This window comes from Gopherus flavomarginatus, chromosome 14 (genome assembly GCF_025201925.1).
Source record: "Gopherus flavomarginatus isolate rGopFla2 chromosome 14, rGopFla2.mat.asm, whole genome shotgun sequence".
Taxonomy (NCBI): domain Eukaryota; kingdom Metazoa; phylum Chordata; order Testudines; family Testudinidae; genus Gopherus; species Gopherus flavomarginatus.
This window is the reverse complement of record NC_066630.1, coordinates 33,896,369-33,923,394: the sequence shown is the minus strand read 5'-3', so window position 1 is coordinate 33,923,394 and position 27,026 is coordinate 33,896,369. Positions and strand designations below refer to the sequence as shown.

General features: G+C 43.1%; 1 protein-coding gene across 1 annotated transcript in view; it reads right to left on the bottom strand.

Annotated features, from left to right (window-relative positions):
• The window catches only part of SMPD3 (sphingomyelin phosphodiesterase 3), a 234,466-nt gene extending 211,199 nt beyond the window's left edge, over positions 1–23,267 (bottom strand). The window contains exon 1 of the mRNA XM_050922698.1: positions 23,145–23,267. The gene's annotated coding sequence lies outside the window, so the exon portion shown is untranslated. The remainder of the gene's footprint in view (positions 1–23,144) is intronic.
• Between the last annotated feature and the right edge of the window lie 3,759 nt (positions 23,268–27,026).

Below are 27,026 nucleotides of genomic sequence, written 5' to 3'. Positions count from 1 at the left end.
AAAATGGCTTGTTTAGCCCTTTAAAAATCCCTGCCTCACCATTGCTCAGATGCTTGCAGCTGGTGCTTTTAGAGCAGAGAGAGAACATTCAGGGTTCAGTCACAGATTAGGGAAGCACTGGATATGTGCTACAGCTGTACTGTATCGGAGTGAATCCCAGCAGAGTTTTATATTTATCTATAATATATTAGAACGTAAGGCTATATACATACACACACACATATATATACACACACACACAAATTAAATGTGTTGCTGTGTGCCAACATTGCCTTACGTTCTAATCCATGTGGGTTCACATTCAGAGTTTCACTTAAAACTCTAATAGAGCCATTGATTTTCACATCAAACCCTGTAAAACTGCATACTTTCCTTGACCATCAATCAGTTCAAGATTACACCAAAATTTTATGAACCTTAAATGTTTTTCACAGCTATTCTCTGCACCCAGGACAGCCACCTCCTCCTGTGTGTAGTCAACAGAAAATTACATTGCCAACATTCCAAGTTAGTTTAGCATTAACTGTGCCATCCAGGTGATGTTTTATGATGTTCCTTTAGTGTACATGGACATTGATTTCATGCTCTTTTTTTGAGCCCAGTTCTTTGTAGGTACAAATAATGAATAGCTCTGAATGTATGATCCCAGAATCAGAGTCTCAGCACCTGTGCACATCTTTACTGTGTAACCTGAAGAGACCGGTTATTCAGAAAATACTCCCATTGAACTGGTTAAATTAATGAAGCAACAGCAAGACAAGAGCTTAGATGCAAGGTATGTGGATGCCTCCAAATATTGTAGTTCAGCAGTGAAGCATGTCACTACTTTGATCACCACAAGGATTGTTAATTTACCTTTTCATGATCTTTTTTATTTGAAATTATGTCCCCAAGTAGATGCTGTTATTTAATGGCATTATTGAAAGCATCTTTCTTTGATGGAATATTCATAGTTTTGTTTCCCCTTCTCTAATAAAGCAGAACACTAAAACTATAGGGGTAAACATGCATGTGCAAATCTAACTCTGTCCCCTTGTACATTAGAATCGCAGTGTAGTTACATGAGAATATTTTTTTCTCAAATACAGACTCCGCCCCACCTTACAAAGCCATGCCTCATTCAGGACTTGAAGCAATGCTAAAGCAAGTCTGAATTTGTTTCCCCTGTGACTTTCACTGAGAAAAATGAAATTTTCCATGGAAAGCAGACACTTTTTCACTAAAAGTTTGATTTGATCAAAAACTCAATTTGTGTTTTGTTTTTTAAATGGATGAAGATTTTCAACCAGTCTTATCCAATTGCCCATGAAAGTCAACGAAAGATACCTACAACTTAATGAACTTTGGATCAGCCCTTCACTGCGCACTGAGTGTTCTGCTGTGAATACATGTGTAGCCAGAATACTATCGCTGTGAACATGGCTAGAAAGTGCTTTAAAAATATTGCACTGGTTTTAATGCACAAGTGTAATAATTCAGAGTTCATAGCTCTTTCAAAACAAAAACCAGTTCTCTGGAACACTAAGGTACTTCTCAATGGAGTGTTGTTTCCTAGCCAAATTTCAAAACTTCTGTCTAGTCATTTGTTGCTAGGGCTGTGACCTTTTTCGAAATAGTTTCTTATGAAGTTTTCCACCTTTCTGCTTGTACCCCAAAATGGATCAGCTGTTTTTGCTTAAAGTTCACTGGTCAGTACAGCCCCAGCCTTAAAAGCATAGACTAAAATAAAAAGGTTTCTGAAGCCTACAAGCAATTGAAAATGGGGACTTAAAATGGATTATCTTATGCAATCTTAACTATAGCAATTACTACCACTTCCACCATAAGTAATCAAGGAATGAGCTCCTGTATACAAATAGCGAGCAGCAGTAACTGCCCTAAAGAGATTTGTAGTACTGTAATAAAAGCTATCCTTTCTCCCAGTGCCAAAAGCTTTCATATGCTTGCTAAAGGCCAATGCGAAGCCCCCCGAAGTCAAAGAGGCTTTCCAACTACAAAGATAAGCCCCCTGCCTCCCAAAGAATACAGCTTAGTCTAATACACAACATAATGTTCCATAATATTAATCAAGCTAAAAGCCTAAATGTTGCAAATTAAATGCAACTAAGACAGCGAGTTATATCCACATTCTTGGAAGAGTTGCTGGAAATCCATCCCCTTCACTACTTGCAAAATAAAGCAGGCTCTTTAGTTCCCCTCTCCAATTAAAATCCCAACCCCCCTGATGATTACATTTCTTATTCTGTCAAAGGAATGGTGTGGTGTAAACTTAAAGGTAATGGAACTAGTATTGTTAACAAAACAAGGGTGTCATGCAGATTGTCCCAATCAGCTCCAATGCAAAATCTTAAATAGAAATTGAAAAAGCTGTAACTTGCAGAAAGCATGTATTATAAATTCACACATTAACCTATATATAGTAATGCATATTCCACACTGACCCAGTGGTCTACTGGCACAACGCTCTGCACTATCATTGCTTATTTTTTTTTCTTTTGTTTATAGTCTCTTCCAGTTAAGATCACTCTGGAGGCAACATTCTCATTTGTTTAACAGTTTGGACTGTGCTATACAGCAGAGGTAGACAGGTTCTCCACCCTAATATTTAATTTAGATATATGGTTAGCTATTCTAAATCAGTGCTTCTCAACGCACAGCCCAGTCAGCACACAGCTGTAGCCCATGTGACATACTCAGGGGCATACAGGTTATAGATATATTGTGCCAATGAGACTCACATAACAGAGAGCTGCATATGCAGCCCCCAAGGGTAAATAGGTTGAGAAAAACCTTTTCTAGATGATCAGGTCTTGAAACAGCACGTCTCTCCCTCCTCACGTACAGTGAATTGAACTATACTGAAAGACTTCAGAAGAGAGGTGTTGAGGAGGGTTTAGGCCTTGAGGCTGAGAAGCATGCTTTACATTGCTTAAGTGTCTCTTTTGGTTTATAAGGAAGGGCTTTAAATCTTCCTACTGTGCCATATTATGGGCTTGGCTACACTGGCGCTTTACAGCGCTGCAACTTTCTCGCTCAGGGGTGTGAAAAAAACACACACCCCCTGAGCACAGCAAGTTACAAAGCTGCAAAGCGCCAGTGTGAGCACGGCTCCCAGCGCTGTAAACTAATCCCCACGGGGAGGTGGAGTACGTGCAGCGCTGGGAAAGCTCTCCCGCAGCGCTGGCACCGCGACCACACACATACTTCAAAGCGCTACTGCGGGAGTGCTCCCGCAGCAGCGCAGTGTAACTCTAAGTGTAGCCATACCCTATGTCTACTCCTTTTATGCTAGATGAAGTTGCCTGCCGACTTGTAATTTGATACTAGACAGGAGGGTGAGGTAGGAGGGCTTGAATAGCAGAATCTTCAGAACTCAAAGGATATATTCCCTACCTTCTCTCCCTGGAAAAAGCTGGGTGTTTTAATTTTATTTATACCTACATACTACACAATGTATTATATAGCTATAACGGAGAACTGTTCTACCACAAACTGAAAGGGTGACTTGCAATGGAATGCAAGAGTCTGAAAGACTACTTATTCTATACAAGGCAGGATGGCAGCAGCCAAAGTAATGTAGTTGGAGAGACTTTTCAGAAATTCTCCCACTCTTGGTTTAGCACCAGCGTAGTTCCCAGGGTTATCAACAGTGGAAGCAAGAGTGTAAACTAGGCACAGCCATTTTTACTAGGGTGTAGTTTTATCATGCTTAGAGGGTACATGCCATTTAATGTGAAGTACACACTGGGGAGGTGTAGCTTATCCACTTAAGGGCTTCATAGTGCATATCCCCTGTGTGGATAACAAGGAGCCTCTCCCTCTACATTGTGCTCAATAAAATGGGACTCTTTATGCTCAGTGAGATAAGTATTAGGACTTGCTCAATTCCCAAGACTTGCCTCTAAAAAGGGAGCATGGAGGGACTTGGATCCTGGCCCCGCATCCCCCACTCATGCAGGCTAGAAGAGATTGCCAGGTACAGAGGAGACTAGGCATTCCAGCCTCAAGGGTGTCAGTGGTTACATGTTCCTTGAAGTCCCAGAAATTATGCCTGCTTCAGGCAATACCACCCCAAGTTTCTACTGGGGTGGTGCACTCTTCACTGCCCCAGTATGAGCCTGTAGCTATGTGCCACACACAGAGACACTTTGTTCAAGCAACACACAAATATAAATGTGAGCCTTTCCCAAGTTATGCTGAACCTAAAGGGTGCAATGGAGTTTGAGGCTAGCCTGTAGAAGCTGGCTTCTACTAGCTTGTCATTACTCTTCTGCAATCTGTGGAATATTGACTTTTCAGTTCATGCTTCTGATCTAAGTCACTGATTATTTTGCAGTAACAGCATGGTGAATAGGTAGTTTCTATGTCTGAAGAGGCATACACCTAGATAAGGGAGAGTGGGAGTCTGGGAAGAGGGGTGAGAAAAGAAAACAAAAACAAATGAACAACTGTATTAAATGCTTAGATCTTTATTAAAACAGAGTTGGGGGTGGGGTCAGGGGAAGATGAAGGGAGAAGAGAATCCCAAAACAGGATGAACAAAATGTGACAAATTTAAAGAACAACATTTGTTGTACTTGAATGGCAGGCACAAGAAAAAAAAAAGTTACAAATCTTGTCCAAGATTAAAAGATCCTGGTAAAAAGCTCTGAGGAACCAGACAAAACCTACAAATAACTTAATCACTCCCCTTCCCAAGATTACAGCAGAAAGCAAGCTCAGTGCCATACCCATAAGTAAGTGACTCTCTAGCTATAGCATTGTATTTTAATCAGACGGATGGTCTGAAGGTGGACGGGAGTCTTTACGTGAATATTACACATACCCCTAGAATGACGAGCACAATATAAGAACCTATATAGGACAGAACTGAACCTGCCAACTCTAATTAGTCAAACTGAGAAATAGTTAAAGTCTTACAGGGTAAGGCCAAAACCCAGTGTTTGGGCTGGATATTAAATAGGTGCTTGGAGGAGGAATCCTCCAAGCTGGGAGCCACCTCAGCCAAGGCTACTTCAGACCAATGGCTGGAATAGCCTGCACAAGTTTGCACAGTCCTTCCCATGCCAAAGTAGGAAGGATACATGCAATGACTCTCCCACACTAACGTAGGGAGGATCTATGCAGTACCAGATTTCCCGGACTCTCCTTCTCATTCCTCTGCATGCCACCCCAATCCTGCACAGCAAAACCGCACCAGTTCCACCACCTAGAGCAGGGGTCGTCAACCTTTCAGAAGTGCTGTGCCGAGTCTTCATTTATTCATTCTGATTTAAGGTTTTGCGTGCCAGTAATACATTTTAACGTTTTTAGAAGGTCTCTTTCTATAAGTCTATAATATATAACTAAACTATTGTTGTATGTAAAGTAAATAAGGTTTTTAAAATGTTTAAGAAGTTTCATTTCAAATTAAATTAAAATACAGAGCCCCCCGGACCAGTGGCCAGGACCCGGGCAGTGTAAGTGCCATTGAAAATCAGCTTGTATGCCACCTTTGGCACACATGCCATAGGTTGCCTACCCCTGACCTAGAGATATTGTACACTGAGCAGCAAGAAGTCTGGATCTGGGCCAGAGTAGAGTGAGAATCTTGAATTGCTTCAGTGAATGCATTTCAATGCATGTTCACTCCTCCTTATGACAAAGCTTCATGTAATTAGGTATCGATACAGGAATTCTTAACCTCTTCCAACCCAGGACCACCCCCAACCAGTTAGCAATATGTGAAAAGCAGAGTGGTTATGATCCTTTGAGGCTTATTTGTGATCTCTCTTAAGGGACTGAACTCCTAGCTGAGAAGCTTTCCACTAATCCCTTTGGAATACAGCAGGTAAACCCTACCAGATAGGGGTTAAATGCTGCATTCCAGAGATTATTTCCTCCATCTCATGATGGCTGAGCAAAGCAGGAGGCAAAGTTGCTACTATTTAATGTGGGAAAGATTTAAGAATCTCTGCTCCTGGTCTTGGTGCAATTGCTCCCAGCAGGGGATGAGTTTATGACTTTCCTCTCTTCCTCCCCCGCCCACAAAATTCCCAGTACCCATATGACCTGGGGGAAAGAAAAGTCCTAATTCTGCTCAGGGTGGAGAGAGCATATCTTGCCAGGCAGGCATCTCTTGTCAAAATGAAACCCTGATTAATGAGAGTTCATGTAAAATTTCAGTGTAACAGGGTTTCTGTCATATGTGAAGTACAGCAGGAAATGTAGGATACAATAGAGCTGCAGTCTTACATCATGTGAAAGAACAGAAATACAGGCTCTCCCAGAGATTTATCATTTGGCATCTTGAATGAACCACTTGAAGATAGGGGATGTAAGGATAATTTCTCATTAAATTAATTCAGGCAGAGACAAGGAGTGTGTTCAGTGGCACTCTTCTGGCCAGAAGCCACTGCAAAGCTTTATCTCTAAGTTTCTTCTGATAACGTATGCAAATCCTAATACAAAAACTTGGCCCAACTGTACAGTTCTTGGTTGTATTTTTATTAAGGCTTGTGACAGCATAAACAATCAGAACAATCTCTAGCTGTTTCTATTTTTTCCCAAATTGCAAGATTTAAAAAAAATAAATAAATGAAGCCTTTAAAATAAGACTTTAAAGTCGTTGCCCAAATTGCCATGAAAGCAATTTTTTTTTTTTGCTGTGCAGCTATCCACTGGCATGTGCACTGACTGGTTCTGCATGTGTAAATTCATACAATGCACCATTAACTTGCTTGTATGTACCATAGGTAAAGTTATGTTTTAGTCACAAGTATTTAGTAAAAGTCACAGACGGGTCATGGGCCATAAACAAAAATTCATGGGCCCCGTGACCTGTCCATGACGTTTACTAAAAATACCCCTCCTGACTAAAACTTGGGCAGGGGCCTGCTGGTGCTGAGGAAGGGAGGGCCACTCCTGTTAGTTGGGGGGAGGCAGGCTGCAGCGTGAGGCCCAGGACCCCTTCCAGTGCTGGGGGAGGAGGCGGCGGGGGTTGGCAGAGGCTTCCTACCTGGCTCCGCATCCTGCAGCTCCTAGGCAGCTGAGGCAGGGACTCCGCTGCTCCCACCACAAGCACCAGATGCTGCAGTTCCCATTGACAAGGAACCACAGCCAATGGGAGCTGTGGGGGCAGGGCCTGTGGGCACAGGCAGCGCGCAGACCCTCCTGCCACCTAGGAGCTGCAGGGAAGCCATGCCAGTGGGAGCCAGGGAACCCCCTACCCCAAGCTAAGTATCCCCCTGCACTCTCCAACCTCCAGCCTCCTCCCACACACCCAAATTGCTGCTGCTGCCCACTACAGAAGTGACAGTCTCACAGCCTCCATGACCTCCATGACAGACTCACAGCCTTACATTTCCAGTAAATGCCAAGGTCTTGGAATTTGGAGGGAAACAAAAAAAGCCACAATTGTATATCCTTCATAGATGGGCTTGAGCAGAAGAAAGTCAGAGGCCACGAGGACTTCAATAAAAACTTATACGGTACATTCATGACTCACCCTACCCTGTCACTGCTATGTCTTAGGGTAGACTGAAAATAAATTTTCATCCAATCATGTGCGTTTCATATTCTATTTGACAGCTTCTGAGGCAGGCTGAAGGTAAGGGTTTTGAGTGGAATGGGATGAGAGTATATTATGCTGCTGTAGATACAAGCTGGTATGTTAAGGTTTTTTGTTATGCTGTTAGTGGTGGTTCTCTCTATGTAGTTTTAATCGGTGTTAGAAGCCAGAGCTCCTTTAAAGCAGAAGCGGTAAGCAACCAACAACACATCATTGATTGCCTAGAACACCTTAGCCACCTACTATAGCTCTTTCAGTATTAGAACTTCCATCTTACTCTTAAACAATGAATTATTTTTCTCATTCTGCAGGTGTTTTTCAATCTTCCATTCTCAGTCCTCAAAGTTAAACATGCTTTAGCAAAACAGATTGTTTAATCGTAGTCTATGCAACTAACTTCCAATTAGTCCAATATCACTTAAATCAGAAAGCACTACAAATTTGTTCAAATCTGGTCTATTGATGCATGCAGGGAATGTGGGAATTAACATGCTAGTCTGACAGAGTACTTGCAACAGCTTAATAAATGTTGGGGTGATAATATAAAGCATATCTTGCCAGATAAATGAGAAGCATTTGTTATATTTTTTTAATCCACAGGACACAGTCTTTAAAAAGAATCAATTATGTTAGATTATGCAAAGAGCTTGATCCATAGAAAATGCCCTATGTACCACTTGTTTAAAGAATTGTCACATTGACAGGGCAGAATATACTTCATAGTAACATCTGGGGGAAGGGATAGCTCAGGGGTTTGAGCACTAGCCTACTAAACCCAGGGTTGTGAGTTCAATCCCTGAGGGGGCCATTAAGGGAACTGGGGTAAAAATCTGGGGATTGGTCCTGCTTGGAGCAGGGGGTTGGACTAGATGACCTCCTGAGGTCCCTTCCAACCCTAATAGTCTATGATTCTATGATCTTTAAAATGGTGACAACTGGACAGCTACATGAGATATGGAAAAAATCTTACCTAAAGAGACAAAGATGTACAAGTGAGAGATGCATAAGGCGGGCATTAAAGAGGGAACACTAAAGAGGGAGCACAGGCAAAGGAATGTAGTAGTCCAGAACTGTGTTTAAATGTTGGCTTGTTTTTATATAACATATACATACGTTTTGATAACATATAGCTAACAAAATCAAATATACTTTAAAATAGTTTTAGTGAGTAGGCAAGCAGAATTTTGTAAGATTAGAATTATCTACAAATTAATTTGTGCTTATTTCCCTGGAAGGCCATTAAAACAATACCGAACAGAACAGTAGGAGTAGAACCCAATGATATGCCTATTTTCAAAATACGTAGTTAGCAAAAATACCACCCTGTGTGTTTGCTATAGCCAAGGATAAAAATATGCAAAAGAACATGCCAGACAGCCAATACCATCATACAACAAATGCTTCAGTGCACATTTCCACTACAGAAAACCCACACCATGTAGCACTGCCAAGAAAAACATTTCTGATGTAACATCAGCATAGGAAATCTGTCCAAGAAAACCAGTAACCTGAGAATAATGTGCCAAGATACAGTGAATACAGTCCTTAAAACTTCACCCAGCAGCTGCATGAAAGAGAAAGTAAAAATAAACCAGTTCATGTGCAAGTTTCCTTGAAGTGACTCCCTCACCCAGCTCAGAACTGTCATTGCTACTTGTATTTTAGGCCATTCATGCAGGTGTTATCACAGAAACTAGACTTTATTAGGTATGAATGCAGGTTTTAATGCAAAGTTCACGAACACACTTGCATATTCCTTTCTCATGGTACCAGTCCTGGAACCTTAAAAATCCCACCTGTTTCAAAGGAAGGGAATGTGGTTTATACAGGAAAACACTGAGCATAATAATTTACCTTGCAGAGTACATGGACTATTAAGGACTTTTTTTGCACATGTACTCTCTCTTTCTATTCTGATCAAGAGAGCTAGGAGTCAAGAGTACCTGGGAAAGGCTCGTTCAATATAATATGGGAATATGGATAACAGGTTGGATGTGGTTTGTGAGGTTTCTGTTCTCCACAGCCCAGGAGAGACTGGCTATTTTTACTGTCTTGCAATCTGGAGGAAAAGGAAAGTATCAATATAAATGTTTAATGGTACTTGTTAGTTTTAATTTGAAATTCTCTGAAATCACTTTGATGTGAAGTCTAAAAATACTTTGAATGTATAATTTTAAATATTGACAATATTTCTTTTGAATTTGCACTGGCATCAAAGATTGTTACCTATCTCTGGCTTAGTCTCTGCCTCTCATTACATTTGGAATCTCTTTAGACAATATCGTAAGTGATCCCATGTCTTGGTGGTCCTAAACCAGTGTCTCAGTATGATGCTAAGGAGTACTGGTGTGATGGCAGTGCCTCTCTGGTGGGATGCAAAACCAAGCTCCAAAACACATGTGGACTTCATGGCATTTTTAGAGTGTAATAGTACTCAAACCAGTCTGTCAGGTAATTAACCTTTTTGTAATCAAACGTGGTTTAATCTGAATGGAGTTCATTTCTTTTTCTGCCTTCTCTTTGAAGTTGTTCACATATCCTCTCTACTTCTGAACTCCCTTCTCCCTTCACTGAGATGGCTGTTGAAGATGAAGGCAGATTGCCCCTTCTCTTCCCTCCTTTCCCAGGGTGCTTGGATGCAGCACTTCTGATGCTGCTCTGTAAGTGTGGGACTGGATTTCTTTTGCATTTTGTCATCTGCCTGCCAGTATGTCCCTCAGGAATGCCTACACTGCAGCTGGGAGTGAGCCTACCAACCCAGACTTACACTAGCAGGCCTCAAGCTAGTACTTTAGAAATAGTTGTGGATGTTGCAGCTCTGGCAGTCTTGTGTTTTTCACCTGAGCTCAAGCCCATCCAACCCCCGAGATTTTAGCATGGGTGGCTACATGAGAGACTGCAGTGGCAGCTCTGTGGAAGAAATATTTTAGCTGCAATCAATCAGCTGATGGCCAAAAGATCGTATCAGCCTTACAACCCCTCTCCCAAATCCCAAAATAAAATCAAGGCCCCTGTGGCTTGTAGAAAAGTGGCACAAAGATGTGCAGTCATTGTCTGGCCTCCAGCAGCTATGAAGCTGTTAATTATCACTTGTCATAGTGCAACACTCTGCCCTCCCATGCCTGGTCAACTAGAGACCAGGAGGAGAACAGGGTCTGAACTGCAAAGTTTGAAAGTAGATCTGAACTTAAGCAAAATGAGGGCATTTAAATCCTAGTGAGTGGATCTAGGGTTTTGGTTTGTGCCCCACCTACATCTAAAAGATAGGTGAGCAGCAGCAAGCTACTTCTTCCAAATGAGATTACTATAATCTTAGCTTCTTTAAATGAGGTCAAAAAGAGGTAAAATGGGATCCTGTGATTAAAAGTATCTTTTCAGACTCAATCTTTTTAAAGTAACTCTTTAAAGGAGTTCAATATGTATGTGAATTATAACTTGGGTTTACCAATATGTATTTAGAATTCCATAAGCAGGTTACTTTTGCTGCTGTTGTTGCTTAACTAGATAGTGGCTGAGTTACTCAAAAGGGCTTCTCCAATTATTGTGCCACATTAGAGACAAAAAAATCACCACCTATTCATTTGCTCAGCTAGCAGATTTGAGGAACCGTGGTACATAAACCTTGAAATTATAAGGCACTACTAAAATATACAAACCAAGCCAGTGCCTTTTTAGTAAGCAAGACAGCAATTTATCTTCACTACTGACTACAGTAAATACAAGACAACATTCTATCCTATACAAACTGCTCAGAAAAACCCTAATTATCAGAGGAGCTCTCAAGACACTTTTTCTAGGATTTGTACTGCATCAGTGGTATTTGTAGCTATATTTCCCCAGGAGACTGTGATAGGGTGTGGCCCTTGATTTTGACGATCTGATTTAAATGATAGAAATGTAGAGTTGGAAGGGACCATCTAATCCATCCCTCTTGCTAAGGCAAGAGTAATTATACCTAAACTATCCCTGGCAGGTGTTTGTCTAACTTGTTCTTTAAAACCTTCAAATATGGGGATTCCACAACCTCTCTTGATAACCAATTCCCATACTTTAACTATCCTTACAGTTAGGAAGATTTTCCTAACATCTAACCTAAATCTCCCTGGCTGCAGATTAAGGTATTACTTCTTGTCCCACCTTCAGCAGACATTGACAACAGTTGCTCACCATCCTCTTTATAACAGCCCTTAACGTATTTGAAGACTATCAGGTCCCCACTCTGTCTTCTTTTCTAAAGACTAAATATTCCAGGTTTTTAAACCTTTCCTCATAGGTCACAATTTCTAAACCTTTTATCATTTTGTTGCTGTACTCTGAACTCCCTCCAACTTATCTAAACCTTTCATATTATATATTTTTATATATACACACACACACTTATATACACATACAGAGAGAGCGAGAGAGAGAGAGAAACTCCTGGTTTACGCTAGTGTAACTGATCACAATCGGTTTCTCTCCCCCCCCCTTTTTTTTGATAGGTTATTAGTGGAGTGAGCAAACAAACAGTTGATTAAATTGTCTGCAGAATATCCAAATACTTTTTTGAATGCATTTGTTGGAAATTAGACTAAGATTTTAGAGTAGTTTATTTTATGCCTTACTGTTTGCAATGTAAGCTATGTTGCTGTTGGTCACATGATTTCTGTTTTGGAGAAGTAAATCGGGCTTCTGATGAGCATGTCTGCAGAAAAGGCATTTCACAGCTTGCTTTCTATACATTTTGTAGCATACATGCTTAACACTTGTGCTAGTATCATATCTTTGCAGAATTAAGACACAAATTGGGCATTATCGCAGTTGAAGTGAAGTTTAGGAATTCACATGAAAATTCAGAATTTTGTAGCAATCGCAGAGCTCTGCTTAATACACCCAATCCAATTTTTTTTAATGAATATAGAAAGTTGGGCTATTTTAACACTTTTATTCCATTGTTTTCAGCAAAAATGAGACTTAATAAATCCCACTTTGTACATGGTTCACTGTGGCAATTTCACTGTTTAAACTGATTGTTTTAAAGTGTTTGGCAGGTGTGAAGCACTTTCTCTAGCACGAAGTGGTCCCTGCCTTGTATCTGCAGTCATTTCACATCTCCTTGTGTATACTGTGTATTCATAGCATGATCCCAGTGGGAAACGTGCCTGTGTTGTCATCCTTGTTAACCCAGGGCCACACTCAAGCAGTGTTTCAGATCCCTGTGAGTATATTTTTTTGTGATGTAGTCATTTTAAACAAAAGTTTTGGGGCAAAAAACCCAGCAGTTTAAAAGGCAACATGTTGGAAGTCCTGAAATTACTATACTTTAAAAATTTGATTAAAGAGTGAGCAAAATTAAATTTATACTGGTTTTGCTATAGATACTTCTTGCAAATATTAGGAAGCATTGCTCTATATTTAATGGATTTTCCCATTTAAACTTGATTGAGATTTTGCAGTATGCCAATATATTGTTAGGCTATGGTAAGCTTTGGTAAACATATATGTACTAGTACTGTGCAAAACTGCAGCTCCTACTTCTACTGTGTAAGGATGTCCTTTGGTTTCATTTCCCCAGCCATTTGGGAGATGGTATTGGGATCCAGTAAATGTAAAATTAAAAGCAAAAAACTTAACCAATACTGCAATTTTTCCCAGATCACAATTATATAAAGCTACCAAAATCCACAAAGTAAGAGAAAAAGTACCTGAAAAAAAATCACCAAGTCTCACATTTTTATATGTTAAACACCATTATAAATGCTGGAGGTGAAGTGGGGTTTGGGCTGGAAGCTGACATTTCGTGACATATATCCCCCCCATGTAATAACCTAGTGGCCCCGAAGGGTCCCGACCCCCAGTTTGAAAACCCCTGCTCTAGTCCACTGCCCTTTACACCTAGAAGAACTTCTGTGGAAGCCAACATAGCCTGTCATTTGATGCCAATGGAAGTTATATGATTAGCTTGAGAATAGCTGTACATTGTCTTCATTGTGGACCGATCCTGCAAAGACTTAAGCATGTATCTAACTTTTATATACTGAGTAGTGCCTACAGACTTCTGTATGGCTAGTCACAGCGTGTCAAATTAAGCATGTGCTCAAGTCTCTGCAGGACTGGGGCCTATGCTAAGAATATTGCTTTTATATACATTTAAATTGCAATCCAGGTTACAAGTGAGAGGAAACTATGATGCCTGTCTAGTTTAGTCCTCCTTTGAATTAGTAGGAGCACTCCACAACCTTCTCCTCAATACTCTGTCTAGGTCATTTCTTAAAACTATTCAGACCATTCTTTCCTCTTATCCTTGGCAATATGAATGGCTCTGAAAGAGATTGTCTCTGTTCCTTCACTGTCTTTCCCCTTCTGTTTGTAAGCTGGTATAGACCTTTGTTCTTTTAACTTGATGATAGCTGAAATAGCCTTGTAGAAACTTTCTATTCCCAACAAGCTTTTTTAATACCTCAGTGAACCCACCATTCAACCTCATCTGTAAAGAATCCAGTTGTAGTTTTCTTTTACCATATTAAAAAGGTAAGATTCTTGAATCTCTCTATTACTGTTTACTCTCTGGTTATTCCATCTCTAACAGTTTTTATAATTAAGGGGATCTGAGCAGCTCCTAGTACTTGCAATAGAGTCTCATTCTTTCCATGTGAAGTGCTGTACAATGTCCTTTAATGGTGGCAAAGGGTCTCAGGCAGGCCCTGCGCATGCGGGCAGAAGGAGGCCTCAGGCTGGCCCTGCATGGGCAGATGGCAGGAGGGCTTGGGCTGCCCCAAGCACCAGGGGGGGCAAGGGGAGCTGGCACGGCACAGAGAAGAGGGAAGTCTCTGGCCAGCCCCACATGTGCAGGAGGCAGGAAGGGCTTAGGCCAGCCCCAGGCAGGGGATGGGGGGGGGGGGGGAGAAATGGATGACCTCAGGTCAGCCCCCTGGGATGTCCCATTTTCCCTGGAGAAAATATGGGCACCTTAATGCGCTGGTATTTTATGGCTACTGGTTAAGTCTCACATAAGCCAGATATGCTGTATGCTACACATCTAGTCTAGGCTCCTCTCATTACATGATACATGCACACACTCATTTGGTGTCTGAATTTTTTTTAAAAATAGAAGTTTACTGTTTTGAGTAGATTCTGACTAACCTACAGACTGTTACCACTCAAAGTAGTAGACAGCCAATTGAGTTAAGAGTAGGACAGATTTTGATCCATTCGACCTATTTGCCCACTGTTTTTCGCCATTTTGTACTGTAACTACACTAATTCTAGAGCAATTCTCATCCAAAGATCTCAAAGCATTTTAGTTAATTGAGCAGGGGGTAGCCATGGTAGTCTGGATCTGTAAAAAGTGGCAGAGGGTGCTGTGGCACCTTATAGACTAAACAGAAGTATTGTCGCATAAGCGTTCATGGGTGAATACCCATGTCTGTGTCTGACGAAGTGGGTATTCACCCACGAAAGCTCATGCTCCAAAACTTCTGTTAGTCTATAAGGTGCCACAGGACACTCTGCCACTTAGTTAGTTGAGTTACTTCACCTCTGCAAGTGAGGTCAGCATTGTCCTATTTTTACTCCTGGGAGAATTATGCACTACTGCATGGGTGCATAATTAATAAGCCATGCATATTTAATTTTTTGAGCAAGAATAGAAAAAAGCTTCTGCTGAAATGTTGTGGCAGTTCTGCTGTTTGCCCACCAGAGGGTGCTGTGGTGATAGAACAGAGCAGCAGCTCCCAGCCAGCAAGGGAAGAGAAAGATCCTGCCTTCTTCACAGTGCCTGTCAGGCCAGATCAGGAGATAGGGGTTATAGGAAGACAGACAGCGTGCAGTGCTGGCGAGGGTGTCAGACAGGGGCTCATAAGGGCCCGTGGGGGAGGACAGACTAGGACATGGCCACATGGTGATGGGGGAGCGGGTGCAGAGCTACATAGGGACAAAGGCTGGCTGACCGGTGGCACAAAGACACCTTGGAAGGGAGTACAGGGACACATAGTGACTGGGGAGCGACTGGGTGGGGGTCTAGAGCCACATGGGGAGGGGGTACAAGGCCACTAGGGACAGGGGGAAGAACACCTGTGGACAGGGAGTACAAGATGCATGAGGTGCAGGAACACATGGGGACAAGGGCAGATGTGCCTGACTGAATGGAAGAGGCTAGCGGTCAGGCAGAGTCTGCATAGGGGAAGCTCTCTAACAATCCTTCCCCACCCAAAACACACACCCCTGTTCCATACTTTCCCCACTCATACTCAACAACCTTCCAAGTTCACACCCAGGCTCCTTCTCAGCAAGTTCACACTTAGGCTTCCCTCTCCCTCAGCTGCTCTGTTACCCCTGACTCCCCCAAGCCTTTGCACTGCTTCTGAGGGGTCTGGGAAATATGGCTCTGTAGTGTAGTTTAAATGAGTTATTCAGAATTCTGTATTAATATGCCTAGTAAGGAATCTATTTGTAAAAAAAAGCCATTTCCTGAATGTGTCCCCATGCAGCTCTGTGTGTGTGTGTGCACGCACATACACACACACCCCCATCACACGTGGCCCCGTGCCTCCACTTCCATTCAGACATACTTGCTGACAGGTATTTTGAAATAAATGACCAAAAATGATTGAAATTGAATTGATATGATATGTTATTTTGACAAAATATGCAGAATTTTACAATATTGTGCACAGAAATTTTACATTTTTGTTGCAGAATTCCTCCAGGAGTATATTTTCAAGGCAGGACTCAGAGGATTAGGCCAAACTTTCCAAGAATGGCCACTAATTTTGGATGGTTTGTTTTTAGGTACTCCTTTTCCGACATCTTGGGCCCCAGTGCGCAGAGGCAATGCGCGCTTAACTACATTTAAGTTAATGGAAGCTAGGGATATTCAGTATATATTTGAAGAGTCCAGTGCAACATGTTTCAGGCTGGGTACAGAAGACAGTGGCTGCTTTTGAAAACGCTGGCAAGCTGCTTCTCAATAGTGAATGAAGGTAAAGGTGGAAACAGAACCTGCTATAAACACTTGATACCACTTGGTCAGAAGAGAAGTGGAAAATTGAATTGGAAAATGTTTTATTGAATAGGTTGCTTTGCACAGCTGTCATGAAAAGTTACCAGCCCAAGCACAGCATTACACCAACTAAAGGAAGTTGAGTGACTGAATACAAAATAATGCTTAACACCAAGCTTCTTAGGCTGACAAACAGAGGGACTAAATTACACAGGCAGGGACTTTGGGGATGCTGCCAGAGCATCCCCTTCTGTACAGCATACTGAAGTCAGTTACATACTAAGCCTTAGCATTTTGGCTTAAGATTCACACTCTCATTTCTCAGGTCCTCAAGTCTTCACTATAACATTTTGTAGGTGATATTGTCAAGTTGCACAGTAACCCTGCAATAACTTGATCCTGCTTGATTTAGGTCAATAGGAATCTTACCATTCACTTCATTAGGACCAAGAGAAAGCTTTGTTACTGACAAACAGACAGGTCATGTCCAGGTACGCCTCAAAAGGAGAGTTAAAAGGGGAATTCTTGAGTGAAACCACTCCCAGATTCACCAAAAATCAGGTGTTTTCCTGATTGGCATTGTTTTTACCAATTTTCCTCCCAAATGACAGAAAAACTGGGGTGAGATTAAGTATAGAGAAGCAAGTGTCAGACTTTTCAATTTTCATTTAGGGACTATCCTGTTCTTGGACACACTGTCTCCAGATGGCTGCCGCAATCTCTCCCAGAAACTTCTAACCATCCAAGATAAAGTTACCACATCCTGGCACATAAGTCTTTTTAAGATAACACTCCATTGTGTGCTCAAGTTATAGGCTGTTTCTTGTACCAGTGATTGTCTGATGTAGCTGTAACTTGATCTTTCCCAAAAGTTGTGAAGACTAACACATAATTGATTGAAGTATATTTTATACTCTTTATATACACATACAGTTTTATTCTTGATTTTTCCAGAGAGTTTGCAACATCATCAAATATGCATAGTTTACTAAGAACTGCTGAGTCAGCCAGAGTGATCCAGTTGATGGCGTTGCACCACATCATGTAGTGAGTTCCTAGATACTTGCAAATACATGAATCTCTGGGATGTGTCCACAGGTGGCACCAGGTAGGGTCAAGGTGTGCACCCCTTTGCGTGTTGATAGAAAGTTTCAGAGCATGGTGTGCTGGGATGTTTTTGTCCATCCTGTTGACATGGCTGAAGAACATGTAACACCACTTTTGAATATAATAGGCTAGATTTTTGCAACCGTGACATTGGCAGACCAGGTGCCAGCTCATGCCAAGGCTCCTAGGCCTCACTGAATACTGACAAATGCATGTAGATAAACCAATCTGGCTCACCTGTACGTTATTATTTTAATGATGCTAAAGTTAGAAAAATGTGTTTAGACTTTATGAAATGCTTGTAAGTTGCTGCATGCACTAACTTCAGTTATAATATCTGTATCCTATGTTAAGATATTTAAAATGTTTGCTTTGTATCTATAAAATATAGCAGCAGCTACTATCACCTTTTGGAAGCTAAAACTAGTTTACTTACGTGTGTAGGTTTTATCTGCTTTAGCCTTTTAAATAACTCATTTCTTTTTCCTGATTGAGACATTTATTACAGGATTGGCTATAATCATTTACTCCTAGCAGAATTCCGCACCAAAAAACTTAAAAAAATTCTGCACATTTGTTAATATAATCATGCCAGTTTCAATTTTTTGGTAATTTATTTTAAAAAATACCTGTCAGCAAGTATGGCTATAACAATATGGATCACAAAAAGATTCCCCCAGGAGTAGAGTTAAAGAAATCTCCGCAACAACCCAGCTGCTGTTTCTATTATGCTTTAATTGGGCACCTCAGTCTGGGTGTGTCACACATGCCAGCTGGGCACATCTTGGGAGAAAACTCTGCCCCTCTGATCTTTAGTTCATTTTTTCTTATTTGCTCTGCCCCTGTAGAGTTACCATACAGAGGTTCCCAAATAGAGGATACTGCCAGGGAGGAGGAATATGCTGGAAGGGATATATGAGTGGCGGTGGAGGGGTGTGCGCGTACTGGAAGGGGGCATGTGGGGAGGTAAAGGGGGCTGCACAGGGCCCCCTCTGGACTAAACACTCTCCCCCACTTTCCCCAGAGCCCAGCCACAGGGCCAGACATCCAGCCCAGACACAAACACACACCCCTCCAGAGCCGAGCTGTGGGGCCAAACATCTGCACCCCCAGAGATCCAGGAGGAGAAACAGCCTGATGCTGGTCAGACTGGGCTTGTATGGAGTTTCCTGCACACCACTTCCTTCCTTCAGGATGTGCTGGGCAGCTACCAGGAATCCTCCAGCTCCCCCTTTCCTTCCCACCCCCTTGGCAGTGTCCTCTATTTGTGACCTGGGGAGCTGAGCTCTGTCAGGTCCAGCAACTCCTAGGGTGGCCAGCAGCTCTGCAGCACCAATTCTGAAGGGAAAAAATAAAATGTGTGCAAAACATTAATTGTGCATAAATTCTGCATTCAGCAGTGGCACAGAATTCCGCCAGGAATAATACATTGTCTTGGGTAAGAGACCAGGGATAAGTGACTGGTCTTTTGGGACTGGGAGTAACCTGAATATATTTATACCAAAAGTCACAAAGGACCGTCTACCACAAAGGCAGGCTTGCCTGGGTGGCAAGAGCGTCTATCTGTGTCATGGGACTATCTGTGACTTCATGCTAAGGCTGTTATAGTGCTTGGAGAGTTCACACTTGGTCGGTGAAATCCAGTTACAGAACATACAACCAGTTTGGGATTTGTACCCTGTTCCTTGACAGTCTGCCCTGGGACTGGCACTCATGCTTGTGAGCTACTCTAGACAGCCTGACAGCAATACCTGACATCTCAAGTCAAACCACTTTATACTCAAGACTTGGTGCTGACAGTGCATAAGCCAATGCCTCTAGCCACTCAGTCTGCCAGTAAAAGGGTCTAGGCTTATAACCATACATTATAATCCCAAAGTTAGTGTTCTTAATTTAGAACCCATTGCCACAAATGTTACTGAAAATACTGCTTACTACCTCGAATAGTCCCAATGAGATTACTCCTGTAAAAAATCAACAGGATCTCTCCCCCAAGAGTAAGCCCTGTGCTCAGTAGTAAGTGTTTGGTGAACTGAGCCTTTAATTTCTTGAAGGGAGAATTGTGTAATACACTAATAATAAGAACATTTACAGCAGATAAAAAAAGTTCTAATTATAGTTAATGCAAAACATACTGCTAAATTGAGGTGGAGAGGTGGTACAATAAATGGAGTTATTTGCCTCTTCTCTTTCAGAACTAAATAAATTACATTCACTATATGCAGCCACCGTCCAGGAAGGTAGGAAACAGTAAAATCCTCTGCTTAAAACACACGATACTGAGTGACCTATTGCACTACTTATTTGGTTCTGTTCAGCATCCAAGTAAATATGCTTTTCAGTCACTTTTAGTAGTAGTATCAACTGAGAAATACTGAATCACTGGTTTCCAACAGCATCTGTGCACACTTTATACTGAGCCTGTTCATAAGGATGTACAGTATTAATCAACACTGCTATTTCCTAGCTACATACCCTGATTAACTGTAATAAATGGGAGCACATCATTTTAAAGATATTTCTCTTTGGTTCTGGCACATTTAGTGTCTGAAAAAAACAAAACCAACAGCTTTTACATAACTTACGTCCAAAAGAAACATCTCCATGACTTCAGTAGTCTAGTATAAAAAGCTTTGTTTAAATAAATACTTCTCTCCAGTGTTTGCAACTTAACTTTCCTGCATAATGTTAGTTAATGTCCCTTTCCAGTTCTCATGCACTAACGGAAACAGAATCTGCATGCAAGATGGATGCTGACTAGTTATTGTCCCGGCTGAGAGAAATGTAGATAAACTGCAGAAATAATGAAAAAAGTTACTTGTGCAATATATGCTTTGTTTTAATTAACTGGGGGCAGCACAGGAAAGGAAGCTTATTTTTAAAATATCCTTGGCCCTATTAAGATGTACTGCAGCCAATGCAAAGTTCACAAAGCAGCCGTAAAGCTGTTCTAAATGGCCAGATAAGGAAAGCCTAAGAGTTAGAGCAAGTGGAGCTGCCTTTATGTCACTCTTCAATTCAGTATAGGAAATATTTCTTGGGAAAGGGTGTGGCCAGCACATGTGTTGCTTAGCTGAACCTCAGCTATTTTAATGGCCCCCGAGGCTATTCAGCAGTGAGTTAGAGGAGGGATCTAAAGTGGCCCCAGAACCTCCCATATAAGCAGCCACCTTTGTCCCATGATCCAAGAAGAGAGACCTATTTTTAACTTGACCATTTCCTTTTAAATTAGAGGTAAATAATGGCATTTAAATATGAATCAATTTAGTCAGGGAGAAGACAGTTACCACCATTAAGTAAACAAGCCAGATCAGTTAAGAGCCAAGTGACAGACCTCTCAATCTGCTCCCTTTAATGAAACCACATGAGAAAATTCAGCAGCATGGCAATCATAAATGGTTAATCACAATCCACAGAATTTCCCCAATTACTAGTGTAAAAAGTTTATTGGAAGGAAGAAGCAGTTTTGGGGAATATCCATTATTTTTTGCTGGAAGGGAACATAAAAGGCAGCCAAAAGTCTAACAATTTTACCTGTAGTAAGGTGTACAGCTAAATCCACTCCTTTGGATCTTACATCTACTTGCAATTTTTAAAAATTGCACCTGATTTTAAAAGCATACTGCACAAAAGGAGCTTGATCCTGTGCTCTGTACACCAAAGATAGTCACAGAAGTCATGAGAGTTTTAGGTGTGCAAGCAATATAGTACAGAGCCCAAGATGTTCCATTTATTTTTTTATGCGACAGAGATCATATGTCTTTTATAAGCCATTTATAGAATGGCCTTAAAAGAAAGCAAAATATTAAAAACAACGTTATAACATGCAATGGCTCTACTGGACTTACTATGAAGTGTGATTAACTAGTCTTTCTGCATGATAAAAAGGAACCCACTTCAACTAGTTTTACCCTGCATGCTGTACTAAGTTCCTGCCAAACTGAATTACATGAACTCCAAGCACTTGGCAGACTCATGCATAAGGCTTGTTAGACAAACTAAATTCTTCTAGAATTTAAACATTACACCACCACTTATGTGGACATTAAAATCACAAAGCCATTTTTGATGCATGACTCTCAGTCAATAATGAAAAGAAATACAGCAAAAATCTTTACTTGGAATATGCTGCCTTTAATAAGATAGAAACTAAGACTAGGCACATCTATTTGCCTTTAAAATAAGTGGAACTGCATTACTATTCCCAGTAATTGTTTATATTACTTGTTTCTGGAACAATACAGTAGAGTAATAAAAAAAAAAATCTACTTTACTCACAAATCCCTTCTTACTATAACCTGGAAGTAAAACGTGAAGAGTGCAGAACATATGTCAGTGTGCTAACTGACCTGCATTTGGTTCTCAAACTAAGCAACGCATTCCCTCTCAGTTTGCATCTTTCCCCTGCTGAAGTCAACACAGAAAACATTTGAATGCTTTTTGTCTTTGCTGGAAGAACAATCCTGGATTGAACTTCATTCTCATTATCCACATCCAAAATAATCATTTCATTGTGCCAACCTCTTATTTCAGCATCTGTGAAATAACTAAAGCAACCATAATCCCCAAGCAGAAGAAGAATGAGATATCCTCAATCTACTACACCTACTATGACTGGTCTGGGACAAAGCATATGATTTGTTGAGTTTACAAGCCACTGTACAAAGAAAGCGTTAAAGGCACACCATGCTTTATTATGCATGTTCAATATTCACACTCGACTCCCCTTCCACCACCCAACACCATCTGAGGAAGCCTGAAGCACCAGGCAGAGAAGCACAATGGATGTCAGCAAAATTAATTCACCAAATAGGTAACTTGACATTTGGCCTTAAATATATTTGAGATTCCTTCCTTCCTCCCCTTTCTGATGCATATTCATAAGAACTACATTCACTAGCCTGTCTCAGCCACTCGATGAAGCTAGCAACCACGACAGGAATGAATTAGAAATTACTGCAGTGGGCAAAATCATACAATCACTACCGATAATGGGAGTACACAAGGAAACCATTTTGCAACCTTTTACTATAGCATTAGGTTGTAGATACTACTATATCACAAGAGCTACATTTCGTTTGTATGCTGCTTAACCGCGAATTTACAAACATGGGTGCCCCGCAAAACCCACTTTACTGCACACGTGAGGGTTTGCAGATACAGCTAGGGCACAGGTATTTGCATTCAACCTCTTCCTCCGTTCCCTCTCCCCCAGGAAATTAAAATAATGCAACTGCTTAAAAGCATATGGAGCATGCAGCTTTGTTCCCAGCGGTGCACTGCAAAATGCTCCCCTCAGTGAATCCACTCTTCGTCGCAGGCTCCAAAGGCATCAAGAAATGCCCCCTTGGGACTTAAGCCTCACAGCCACATGCAGCACAAAGCCGCGAGGCGGGCGGGGCGGAGGATATACCTGGCGTGCCCCCCCCCCCGCAAAAAAAAGCAAGTGGGGCGCTAAGGCTGCCGCATGCAAACCTCTGGGGCTGAGGGGCTGCTGGAGTCACTCACTGTGCCTGAAGGAGGCGATTTGATACTAGTCCCATCGCAGCCCGTGGCAGCGTCGAGAGGAAAGGGCAGCAGAACCGAAGCCTCCCTAAACGACCGAGAGACTCAGCACCTGGGCGCCGAACAGCTCCACACAGACCCACGGGCGGAGCCAGCCTCGGAGAGCGCAGCCTATCGGCGCGCGCTGCGGCCGCTGCCGCCGGCCCCCTCTCTCCGCCCCGCAGGCCTCAGCGGGCTGCGCCGCCTCGGGTCACGGATTGACTCCGCCGCCAGAGCTGCGGTTCGCGGATTGATTCGGGTACGACTACGCTCGCTCCTTCCTTCCTCGTGCTGCTTAGCCAAAGGGAGCCGCCTCGCGTTTTTAGGCTTGAGGGAGGAACTACATCTCCCAGCAGCCTCCGCGGCCGAGCCGCTGGCCTCTGGGCTGCCTAGTCCTTTGACTCAGAGAAGCTGCGTTAAAGGGTCTCTTGGCCTCGCTGGTCCGTTCGGCCTGAGGGCGGGTAGGCGGGATAAGTGAGGGAGGGTTGTTAACAGAGGCCCCGGGGCCAGGGCTGTCGCCTGAGTCTGGGACCATGCCTACATTTCCCAGCATGCCTGTTTGTGAAGCGGGAAGAAGTCTGATCCTCGTGCCCGGGTAGCCGCCGGGTGTGGTAAATGGGCCGTTGAAGGCAGGCTCGTGCCTGAAAGCAAGCCCGAGCCAATAGGAGCAGGCTCGTACTACCACTGCCTATTTCCTAGAGCCGGCTGTCCAGGTCACAGCACCCGGCTGCAGGGTGGCGTAGCCCTTCAGTTCTCACCTCCCACCGGTGCCCAGAAATCCAAAGCGAAGCTCCCTGCAGCTCCAGAGCCGGCTTCGGGGGTGCACGTGCACGTGCACGTGCCACGTCTCCCCTGCCTGGAGCCGTCTCGGCGTGGCCAGCTTTCCGGCGGCTGGTTGCGGCAGGTGTGTGATATAAAGACCCGGCCCAGCTCCTCAGGCTGCGTTACAGAGGCTTAGCTTTTAGTTGGGAAAGGGGAAGAAAACCGGAAGTTGCAGTCCTCGTTGTTGCGGAGGCGAGCTGAAAAAATGTGACACTTCCCCTCCCCCCAGGCTCAGAAGGTGAATAAAATCTTTTTTTAAATATAAGGCACGGGTTTCAAGCTAATTGAATGGGGTTGGTAATACTTCGTAGACCCACAGAAAAGGAAGGGCTCTTGAGAGGTCATCTAGTCCAGTCCCCTGCACTCAAGGCGGGACTAAGTATTATCTAGACCGGGGTCTCAAACATGTGGCCCGCAGGGTTATTTCCTGTGGCCTGTGCCTCCCGCCAGGCCTACCTCCAGGCCAGCGGTGGGCAAACTGCAGCGGATTTCCCCCTCTCGAGCCCTGTGCCACTCCCTGAAGCGCCTGGCATCACATCCCTGGCGGGGAGGCAGTGGGCTCCATGTGTTGCCCTGGTTCTGGGCACTGCCCCCCCCCCCGCAGCTCCCATTGGCTGGGAATGGAGAACTGCAGCCAATGGGAGCTTTGGGGAAGGTACCTGGAAGCATGGCAAGCAGCACACGGAGCCCTGCAGCCCTTGGGGTAGGAGGGCCACAGGGACATGGTTACAGCTGCTTGCCAGGGCATCGTGGCCCCGGTGTGCACCGCTGCAACCCCGGAGCCACTCTCAGTAAGCAGCTTTGGGCTCTGGCCTGAAGCCCTCCTGCACCTTGCCCCCCCTACCCAGAGCCCCCTGCTACATCCCACACCCCTTCTGTGTCCCAGCCCCCTGCCCTGAGTCCCCTGCCGCACCCTGCACCCCAACTCCCTACCCTGAGCCCCCTGCATAAACCCCAACCCCTTGCTGCACCCCAACCCTCTGCCCTGAGCCCCCTGCTGTATTCCACACCCCTCATGCACCCCAACTCCCTGCCCTGAGCCCCCTGCCTGCACCCCAACTCCTTGCATGAGCTCCCTGCCTGAACCCCAACCCTCTGCCACACCCTGCACCCCAACTCCCTGCCCTGAGCCCCTTGCTGCACCCTGCACACCTCCTGCACTCCCTGCCCTGAGCCCCCACCACACCCCTCCTGCACCCTCTGGGAACAGGGAGGGGGCAGAGTTGGGGTGGGGACTTTGGGGAAGGGGTTGGAATGGAGGCAGGGAAGAGGTGGGCAGGGGCGGGGCAAGGGGGCAGCAAGGAGTGTGTGTCAGTGATGCAGCCCTCAGGCCAATGAACTAGTCCTCATCTGGCCCTCATGGTCTGAGTTTGAGACCCCTGATCTAGACCATCCCTGGCAATCCAGTGGGCAACCCAGGTGTTTGTCCAACCTGCTCTTAAAACTCCCCAATGATGAAGATTCCACAACCTCCCTAGGCAATTTATTCCAGTGCTTAACTGCCCTGACAGGAAGTTTTTCCTAATATCCAGGCTAAACTGCCCTTGCTGCAGTTTAAGCCCATTGCTTCTTGTCCTATCCTCAGAGGTTAAGAACAATTCTTCTCCTTCCTCCTTGTAACAACCTTTCATGTACTTGAAGACTGTTATCATGTCCCCTCAATCTTGTCTTCTCCGGACTAAACAAACAGTTTTTTCAGTCTTCCCTCAGAGGTCATGTTTTCTAGACCTTTAATCATTTTTCAGTATTAATCAACAAAGAGTCCTGTGGCACCTTGTAGACTAACAGACATATTGGAGCATGAGCTTTCGTGGGTGAATACCCACTTCATCGGATGCATGCCACCCACGAAAGCTCATGCTCCAATACGTCTGTTAGTCTATAAGATGCCACAGGACTCTTTGCTGCTTTTACAGATCCAGACTAACACGGCTACCCCTCTGATACTTGAGTATTAATCAAAATGTTTGTGAAAGATTCTGCAAACTTAGCTGGAATTTAAAATTATTAACAAAAATTGTTCCAGGCTGAATTTTACAGGTTTGTAGATAAACATCACTAAATACTGACACTTATACAGTGATTCCCAGGCCATTCCAAAGCACGGTGAGGATTGTTCCATAACTGTTTTGCAACAGGGGAAACTGAGGCAGAGTTGAAATTAGGCATAGAACCCAACATTCCTGCCACACATACACATTCTACCTATTAGACTGCAAAAAAAAGAATGAGGGGGCTGTGCTTGGTATATACAATTTAAGGTCCCTAATTAATTAAAAATTAAATCAGGTTACAGTAGGGATTGAGGCGGGGAGGCTTCCATTTTTAAATAAAAGGGTTTTTTCTTAATTTTCTTAATCCCCCAATATTGATCAAAACCAATGGAAATGTACTGAAAAACTCATTTATTTCAACTCTTTGAAGGATAGCTCAGTGGTTTGAACATTGGCCTACTAAATCCAGGGTTGTGAGCTCAATTAAGGGGGGGCATTTAGGGATCTGGGGCAAAAAAAAAAAAAGTTGGGAATTAGTCCTGCTTTGAGCAGGGGGTTGGACTAGATGACCTCCTGGGGTCCCTTCCAACCCTGATATTCTATGATTCTAAGTTTCAATGTGCATGTTCCAAGCTTTTTTAGGTGTTAAAAGTAGTTTATTTTACATTTAACTTAATTGTTTAGAAGAAGCAGGACCTGAAATGTATATGTCAAGTTGATCTGCGCTCCCCTGGTAAGACCATCTAAACTACCTTATACCCACCTGCTACTCTTTTCTTTCAGGACCAAAGGAAGTTTTTCTAGTAATAGTACTGAAAATAAACTGAGATGCAGGATATTTTAGGATTAGTGCACTCAAGTAGGCAGCTTGTTTTCTTTATATTTTCCCAGCTACAGAAACTTCCTTTGAGTCTTGTTGTCCTCTGCATAGACTACTTTGACACAGAGGGTCAGGGAAGTTTACTATGCTTTCTTCCAGCACATAGGGACCACACTGACTCCCGGTCTCTTTTCTCCTCTTTCCAGACTT